Raw genomic sequence first — 9,795 nt, forward strand, 5'->3', positions numbered from 1 at the left:
TAAGTAATAAAGCCAGCAGAAAATATTTCCATTCTATGATTCTTAAGCAACCTAAAGGATCACCTATGCTGTGTGAATCCAGTTTGTCAGAATTCTAACTTAGCAGTGCAAACTGCTTATCTAGGCTTCTTTGGGGACAAAGTGCTGTGTCCAAATGGAAAGTCACCCCATTTACACAGACCCTCTGTCTAGACAGATACTTAAATCTCAGTGCACCAAAGAAAGTTGGAATTACAATCAACCTGTATGCACTCTCCTAATGACTGTTCCTGAAAAATTCACTTTTCCTCCTATCAAATGCCCTGTTCTCTATACATCCATATATAATAAAAAAGGTTCAACACTGCAGAAACGTTTTGACAAAAGATAGTATATTTGTATTTGAAAGCAAAGGGATTTCCGTTTCAACCAATTTTCTCTTTTCCCTTTGAAATTGGGATTTTTCTACACATTAAATGTACTAGTGGAAATAATCAAATCAAAGCAATCTGCAGAAATTAAGTTTTCCCTCCAAGTGTATGATACTACTGCTTTAGGGCTTAAAAATGTTCAAAGCTGGACTGTAGCAGCTCCTATATCATTCCTGTACTGTTGTCTCTCTCTTTATACCAGTTTTTATGGGGTTAAATACACTTCACCAATGGCACACAGTCTTTCTGATTATGTCCTCTTAAAAGAAAGTCCTTTTATGGTAAATATTATCTGAAGATTCTATAGATAACATATGGAAAGAAGGGGTTTTTTTATTTTCTTATCACTAAGACATAAAAGCACATGAAAAGGGCTACATTATAATACATCTTTGGGTTACATAAAGTAGATTTTATTTTGAAAACATTGATATCTTGAAAACATTGTTTTAATTGAATGTATTTATTTTCTTAATTTAAGAATACGTTTTCTATAATAGCAGAAGAAGAGGCAGCCCACGTTCTTCTGGTCTGAATTTTGTGACCAAATGTACCACAAAAAATATGTGACATTAATGGCAAAACTGGTAGGATTGTAACTTCATGAAATGTATGAAAACAATGTAGAATTACCTATGTATTATGTTTTATTTTTATATATCTACTGGCAGTCCTTTGTTTTAATATCTGTATGAATTTAAAATTAAAATTACACCATTTTAAGAGTGACATGAGAGATTTCATTTTTTTAACAAACATCCAGGAAAGTAGTCAGGAAGTCCAAGACCAACAGTAAGCTCAAAAGCTGTATTTTTTCTGTAAGATCTCTGAAAGGAGAGTCTAGCAAATATTTTTAACTCCATTTTAGACAAATCTATTTTTTCTCAAAGCCATATTTAGGACAAACAGTCATAAAAATATGGTATCTTCACAGGAATTAATATTATTATGTGATACATATTAATAGAATATTAAATAATATATTAGATCATTTAAAAATATTTCGATACATATCAACCAATATAAGTATATTCAGTACCTACTTGAGGCTTTAGTATGGAAAACATAAACATTTGATAAATGTTCCAGTTTCTATTTGTATAAAAAGATATGATTGGTTTACAGTGCACCCAAAGTTGTTTCAGCAACAAAAAATCTCATCATTGTCATATCATTAATAAAAACAAACAAACAAACAAACAAACAAACAAACAAAAAAACCCGCCATCCCAGCCAAACCAAACAAAACCAAAAAATCCTCCCAAAACTTTGAGTAGAAGTTGAAGCATGGGGTGCTTATGTGTAGATTTATTCTCCTGATTTCACTAATACTCTAGTTAGAAATGTTTGGAACTGCTGATATCTTTCCAGAATTGTATACACCTGTAACAATGTGGGACCCTGTATGTAAGAAAAAACGAGCAAAGGAACTGAAGGTCCTTGTATTAGATATGTGTTCTAACATGATTTTGAAATTATTCTATCAATAGAAAAAAAATGGCACACCCTAGAAGTCAGGTTAATAGAAGATTCAACTATGCTGGTTTAAAGAATTTAGGTACTTTTTAATATATTATAACACAATCCTCTTTTGCTGGCTTAACTCAGGTTCTCAGTCACTTATCTTGCTACCTCAAATGGAAATATTCTGCTACTACTTGACCAACAATGCAGCCAAGGGGTATGAATCTGTTATGTGTACCAGTTTCATCATTTTAGTATGGTATTGGGACTTAATCATCTTCACATCAGTCACTCTGACGTATGTTATATCTGACATATGATATAGGCAAATATAATATTTTCCTGTAGAAAAAGGAAGGGGGGACTGTTCATAAATCTGAATCTTGGGAATTTGTCATGCTCATAGTCACTGACTTTCAGCCAAATGCTCACAGTTTACCACTAAGGAGTACTAAGGAATAGCTTCCTTAACAACATACCTGCTCTAAATAAGAGAGGATGCATTTGAATGGCATTCAGTACTGCTTAGATGAATATCTGTCAGGGAATCACTTTAATTCTAGATAATGTTTTTTGAAAAAATCTCCAAGAGTGATTGAAATGCCATATTTTTTTCTAAGCAATCTAATTCAGGGTTTGACATCTAGAAAGAGCTTTTGCTAATGTTTCCCATATATCTCCCACATGAGCTAATTGGTGTATAAGTATGCATCTATTCCTCACAGTGGTTAAACAGGCCAAAGAAAGAGTTGATTTTATCTACAAGTAGACATATTGTATAGAACTATGTTTTGGCACCAGCTGTGAATCACTATGCTTTAAAATTATACTTGGGCAAGTTTAAACTCATAGTCAATCTAGTTCTCCATTGTTGGAACCCAGACGCCCTCACCAAAATTTCAGTCAAATAGGTATTATCTTCATATATAGTATGATATACTTTTCTTCTTGGATGGTATGATATACTGGATCTGCATGGTTGTATTCCACTCGACATGGTCATGAGCCATTAGAGATGTCAAACCACTGCAATCCAGCTATTTTAATGGCAAAATGTTGCCATAAATGAGAAGTTTTATTTTATGATTTTTATGTTTTTTTCAAGTTTCTACTTTTCTAAAAGATAAACCTGAGGAGACTGAAACTATTCTTTTCAATGCACCAATATTCCGTCTCTGTTCTCTATGATTCCATTAAAAATAATATTACTGCACACATGCACAGAAATGCCAGGCTCTTTCAGGAAAAAAAAAAAAAAAAAAAAAAAAAAGGTGTTCTGCATTGTCTTATGCACTTGTCTCACTTGTCTCATACTCCAGAAAAAAAATGTAATTTTTCATTAGAAGCAGAAATATTCTGATGATCTTTTGGTCTTCTGTCTTCTTTTCCAGAACAGTCTGTAAGCCAGTAAGAAACAAAATGCTCTCCTAGAATATGAAGCAAACAGAAGTATCAGTAAAAAATATATAACGTAAGAAAGGCTTTTTAGCTGACTGCTATTTTTTATGAAACTGAAGTTCCTAGGAACTCTTGGTGATCCCATTCTTCCTCTCAACTCCTTGAAAAACTACCCCTTCCTCCCCCATGAAACCTCACAAAATTGAGTGGAAAAAAAGTTTGTATAAGCTCCTTTAAATGAATGCACACTGGCTGTCTGCAACAATTTGTTTTGGTACCTACTAAGTTTAATAGAGAAGAAAGCAACACATGGCTTGTTTCGCACTTCCTCACAATTCCTCTGCTTTTCCAGATGCTTCCAAAAGACATATGTAGATGTTGCATCTAAGTGTCACTCTAAAACTACACAATGTGTAGCTCTCTTTCCTTTCTTGGAAAGATTTTGGTTACAGGTGTTTAAATCAGTCCAAACAACTATTTTTGTGTTATTTCATTACATATTGAATATTCAACATCAATATTTTCAGCACAGAGCAAATCATGTTTACTTAGTGATGTCTGAAATCTCTCCTACATGACCTGCTGATTGATAGGTTCAGAAAAAACTGTCTTTTGAATACATATGGGATTTATTCCTGAGGAAGATGATATTATTTTTCATTTGAATGTACCTGTTGTCAACAGTCAGGATTTCACAAGAAGAGATAATCCCCAAAACAGTTTAAATCAGACCACAGAGAGGTCTGATGGTGCAGTTCTAATTCCTGAAAAATATCACAATGAGACTTCAAAATGAGAAGAAATGTGATTGCAAGATTTTTTGCTGAGACAGACAGCTATGTTTGAAACCAATTGTATTGCTTTACGGACATTGCCTTCATGTATACACAGAGACAACTATAGCAATCTACATAACAACTAATTAAGGAGCCATACAATATAACAACACCTACACTCAAACTCAGAGAAAGGAGTGCAGCCTTCTCACCTAATAATTGTGGAGAAGATTTCCATGTATGGTCATGCCTCATGGTATCCAGAACAACAAGGACTACAAGGCAACCTGATGTTGAGCTTTTGGGAACAAAACTCTCAAGGAAGGTGTCCAGATACAAAGGCAAGTGCTCCTTCCCAGAAGGTTAAGTCTTTTAAAAGAACCACACAGGAATGAAAAGAACAATAAATAAAACTATGTTCTTATTTATATCACTTTATACCCGTAAATTCAGATTAATCTATGAGCACCATGGAGTCATCTGAAATGTGTTAAGGAACAAAATTACTAAAAATACATTTGGAATGAATATGATTATCCTCTGCTTTATACCATTATAATATTAGAGGCCTAAGAAGTCTCTGCTTGTTTCTATTTGACATGTGACTAACAGTTTTCAGTGACAGAAGGTGGAGACAGTCTTTTTGATTTTATAAAGGCAAAGCTTAAGGATTTTTTAAGATGCTGGCAAAGCTTTTTAAAACCTCTGAGTTCTTGGTCACATCTTACCTTTCCAAGTTATCTTGGTACTAGAATGTGTTCTTCCTTGATGAACTTTGCTTAAACTTAAGCACCTTTACATGGGAACAGAATGGAAAAACAGGTTAACAACAGTTTTGAATCAGAGGTTTACAGGTGAAGATACAATACAATAAAATTATAAAACTTCTAGGTAAAAAAAATGATGGTTTGGAAACACCAGTAAAAATTAAGCATAAGTCTTATCTGATTACTGTGATGGTAGCTGTATTTTTTTGAGTTGGAGAAGATGGTACAACAAATGTTGTCTTGTAACATTCTGATGTACATGTACACTAATGCTTGCAACATGAGGAGTGAACTTGAACATCTGTGTGCAGCTACAGGGCTATGTTCCTGTTTGGATCACAAAGACATGATAACATGACTCCTTTGACTGGAGTGTTGCACTGGAGAGATGCAGGCTCTTTAGGAAAGACAGGATGGGAAGATGAGGAGGTAGAGTAGCTCTTTATGTGAGAGAACAGACGGATTGTGTGGGGTTCTGCTTGGGGATGGATAATGAGCAAGCTGAGAGTCTATGGATAAGGATTAAAGAGAAGACACGTAGGGGTGACATTGTAGTGGGTGTCTACTACAGGCTGTGTGACCAGGAAGAACAAGTGGATAAGGTCCTATACACTATGTATAGGAGCATTCTCACATTTGCAGACCCTTGTCCTCATGGGGGACTTCAATCAACCTGTTTCCTGCTAGAGGGACAGCACAGTAAGGCATAAGCAAACCAGCAGGTTTCTGGAGTGCATCAATGACAACTTCCTCACCCAGGTGATATAGAAGTCAACAACGAGAGGTGCTCTGCTGGGCCTCAGACTCACCAACAACAAAGGGCTCATTGAGGATGTGAAGGTCAAAGGCAGCCTTTGTTGCAGTGACCATGAGGCACTGAAGTTCAGGATCACGAGGGGGAAAAAGAGAGGGAAAAGCAAGCTCACAACCCTGGACTTCAGGAGAGGAGACTTTGGCCTTTTCAAAGATTTGCTTGGTAAAATTCCATGGGATCAGGCCCTGTAAGGAAGAACACAAGAAAGTTGGTTAATATTTAAGGATCAATTCCTCCAAGTTCAAAAGAGTTCCATCCCAATTAATAATAGGAAGTCAGATAAAAATGCCAGGAGGACTGTGTGAATGAATAAACTCCAAACTCAAACACAGATAGGAAGCATACAGATCGTGGAAGCAAGGACAGGTAACAAGCAATACAGAGACGTCCGAGTATCCATGGATGAAGCTGGAAAAGCCAAATCCCAGCTGGAATTTATTATGGCCAGGGATGTCAAAGACAAAAAGAAAAGTTTCTATAAGGCCATAGGTAACAACAAAAAGTCTGGAAAAAGGTATACCTGATGCTGAATGAGTCAGGGGACCCCGTTACACAGGACTGTAATGAGGTACTGAGTGTGTTCTTTGCTTTAGTCTTTACTAGCAAGACCAGCCCTCATGAATCCCAGATCCCAGAGACCAGAGCGAAAGGCATGAGCAAGGAAGATATAACATTGGTGGAAGCTGTTGGTGGAAGTACTATTCCCTGGTCAAGGAATACTTAAGCAAGCTGGACATAGCTAAATTCATTGGCCCTGATGGAATACACCCACAAATTCTGAGTTCACTGGAAGATGTCATTGTACAGCCACTCTTGAAAAATCTTTGACTGATCATGGTGACTGGGAGAAGGGACCAAAGACCAGAGGAAAGGAAATGTCACTCTTATCTTCAAGAAGGTCAAGAAGGAGGACAGGCTGGTCAGACTCACCTCAATCTCTAGGAAGATGTTGGACTAGCTAATCCTGGAATCCATCTCCAGGTCCATGAATGACAAGAAAATCATCAGGAGTCATAAACATGAATTCATCATGGGAAAGGCATGCTTGACCAACTTGATAACTTTCTGTGACTGAATGCCTGGCTTGGTAGGTGAGGAGAGAGTGGACATTGTCTACCTAGACGTCTGTAAGGCTTTCAACACTGTCAACCCTAAGGTAGGGGAGCTATCCTCACAAAGAATCTAATGAAGTTCAATCTGGATGAGCAGACAGTGAGGTGGATTAAAAACTGCCTGAACAGCCAGGCCCAGAGACTAGTGATCAGTAGCTTTAAGTCTCAGAAACCAGTCACTTGCAGTTTACCTCAGGAGTCAATACTGAGTTCAATCCCATTTAATGTCTTCACTAAAGATCTGAATAATGTGGCAGCGTGTGCCCACAGCAAGTTTGCCAATGACACAAAGCTAGAAGGAGAGACTGAGACACCATAGGATTATGCTGCCATGCAGAAGGACTGACACATGCTGGAGAAGTGGGCTGAGAAAAGGCTCTTGAAGTTCAACAAGGAATACGTGCAAAATCCTGCACATATGAAGGAAAAAACCTATGTACCAATATATGCTGGAGGCCACATATCTGGAAAGCAGCTTTGCAGAGAAAGACTTGATGGCCAAGTAGAACTTGAGTCAGCAATGTGCCTTCATGGCAATAAAGGCCAATGGTATCTTGGGTTGCATTAAGAGGAGTGCTGTCAACAGGTCAAGGGAAGTGATCCTTCCTTTCTACTCAGCACTGGAGCTACTGGAGAGAGTAGTGAAGGGTTACAAAGGTGATTAAGGGACTGGAGTACCTTTCATATGAGGACAGGCTGAGAGCTGGGACTGTTTAGTCTGCAGAAGGAGAGGCTTGAAGGACGGATCTCATTAATATCTACAAATACGCGAACTGAGGGTGGAAAGAAGACAGAGGCAGGTTCTTTTCAGTGGTGCCAAGTAACAGGACAAGAGATAACAGGCACAAACTGTAACACAGCAAGTTCTGTCTGAACATCAGGAAACACTTTTTTACTGTGAGGGCAACTGAGCACAGGTACAGGTTTCCTAGTGAGTTTGTGGAGCCTCCATTCTTGGAGATATTCAAAAGCCATCTGGACATGGTCCTGAGCAACTGGCTCCAGGTGGCCCTGCTTGGTCAGGGTTTGGGACAAGACAACATCCAGAGGTCCCTTCCAACCTCAAACATTCTGTGATTCTGTCAACACGGAATGTGGCACACATTTTTTTCTTTATTAAGAGCATGTACAGATCAGTGATAAACCTGACATAAGAATGCACCACTTAATAAAAATGAAAGGATTGCATCAGTTTTCCCTGAGTCTGAATCACCAGAGTTAAATTATGTGCACTTTGCTTCTGAAGTCTTAAGTTTCTTTGAGTTAAATAGAAAGACTGTACATGTGAAAAACACTTCTATTAAATGATATATTTGAATGAATGTTAAGATTTAATGATGTAAATGTTAAGTGCAAAATTAGGCATGGTAAAAGAATGCCGTGTCAATGTACTGAAATGATCATTTATTACAGCATAGCAACAAGCAGTGCTTTCAAACCTTCAAAGTCCTATATTATTCTCATTATAGTTAAAGGGGTCATCTGAAGCTGAGAGAACAGCTGGGCTTTTCAAAATACAAAAGGCAAAATTCTCCATATGAAAAATAGCTATGCCTGAAACTTTAATAGAATGAATATTTTAATATTAGGATTGAATGAGCCGATAGTGCTTTTTATCCCCGAGAATGCTAGGGTTACTCAAATGTTTTATAAACTGCACCAGACAACATTCTATTTGGATAGATCATCAAGAGATCACGTGTCAGAAACTGGTAAAGGTTACTCTGTACACCAGTTTGTAAGCATAGAACATATATTAAGGCTGACTGTGTTGATGTGAAAAATGCTGATAGACCTGACTCCAAAATGGCCAATAGTAGACATTTGGTGGAAGAGGATTATCAACGGCAAGATTGTTTCTGTAATATACCCAGGACCTTGTGTAAAACAACTTCTACTGGAACAACTTATCACTTTTGACTCTTTATGAAATGTCATTTACACTTATGATTTCTACAGTTCGGCTAAGCATTATGTGAAACGTACCTTTTGTTTGTCCTGGACTGGTGCCTGATAATTTTATCCAATGCTCTTAGCTCCTGTTCAGTGAGAAACACTGAGTAATCATATGCAGTTCCAATCTATGACTAAATATCAAAGAGCTGTTCTATCATGGAGTAATGCAGGGAGGAATTAAATACATCTCCCTTGTTTATTTTGTTGAGAAACTTATAAAAAACTCGAAGGCCATTCAGTCTATAAGTTAGAAATCAAAGAATCATCATGTTCTGCAGTTCAATTTTGTTGATCTTGGTTTTAATTACTTGGGAAGGAAATCTAAGGAGAGAGATATCTGTGCACATCTGTGTGCATGTGTTTTAACTGTGTCATATAGTTGAGCTCTTTCTTACAAAGAGTCAAAAACAAGTTCTAAAACTGAAGAACTCCTGACTTGATTTATTGAGGGCCTGACTTTAAAAACAAGAGAGAACTGAATACCTGGGATCACTCTCTTATCAAAGGTTCCTTCTGCCTTTCTATAAGGAGGGCTTTAGAGACTTCCAGAATCTGTTTCCTATTGAGACTACTTCTAAAAAAGCCTGCTACATCTGTTAAAGTTGAGAAAAATTCCTTTTTTTTTTATAGTATTAATTAACTTATAGTATGGAGGCCACTAACAGGAAATAGCTATACATGTGAGTATACGTATTCATGTAACCAGCTCACTCTGTTGCAAAAGAATGGACTAAAATATAACTACTATTTACAAATAGACAGTGATACTGCATGATGTTTTGTAAAGATAAAAAAGGGATCTGGAAATCGAACTCTAGGCTAGATAGTACAATGTACAAGAGTTTGAAAGAATTATGCACAGAAAATGATTTTTGTAGTGTGTACCTCAAATTACCAAAGACACATATAAAGTAGTTCACTATCCTGCTGACTCTGGACCCTCATCTATATGTTTTCTTTAGTGTTCTGTAGCTGTCTTTGGGGTAAAAAAAAAAAATAAAAAATAAAAAATAAAAATTATTACATAAATCAAGTCAGCCTTTTATCATAAGCCTGACATGATGATAACTTCTGTACCATGTAGCCAACAGTAGAGTC

General features: G+C 36.9%; 1 long non-coding RNA gene across 3 annotated transcripts; it reads right to left on the reverse strand.

Moving 5' to 3' along the window:
* Positions 1-259: 259 nt before the first annotated feature.
* LOC116965743 lies at positions 260-6,939 on the reverse strand. Of its 3 annotated transcripts, none has more exons than XR_004409615.2 (4): positions 5,625-6,939; positions 4,777-4,841; positions 4,261-4,417; positions 260-4,036 (listed from the first exon to the last, which is right to left on the reverse strand). It is a non-coding gene; the product is annotated as an uncharacterized LOC116965743 (long non-coding RNA). The 3 variants fall into 3 exon arrangements; XR_004409616.2 differs by having other exon boundaries at positions 260-3,301; positions 3,944-4,417; XR_004409614.2 differs by having other exon boundaries at positions 260-4,417.
* Between the last annotated feature and the right edge of the window lie 2,856 nt (positions 6,940-9,795).

This window comes from Tyto alba, unplaced genomic scaffold (genome assembly GCF_018691265.1).
Source record: "Tyto alba isolate M040663 unplaced genomic scaffold, T.alba_DEE_v4.0 Super-Scaffold_18, whole genome shotgun sequence".
In the NCBI taxonomy this organism is placed as follows: domain Eukaryota; kingdom Metazoa; phylum Chordata; class Aves; order Strigiformes; family Tytonidae; genus Tyto; species Tyto alba.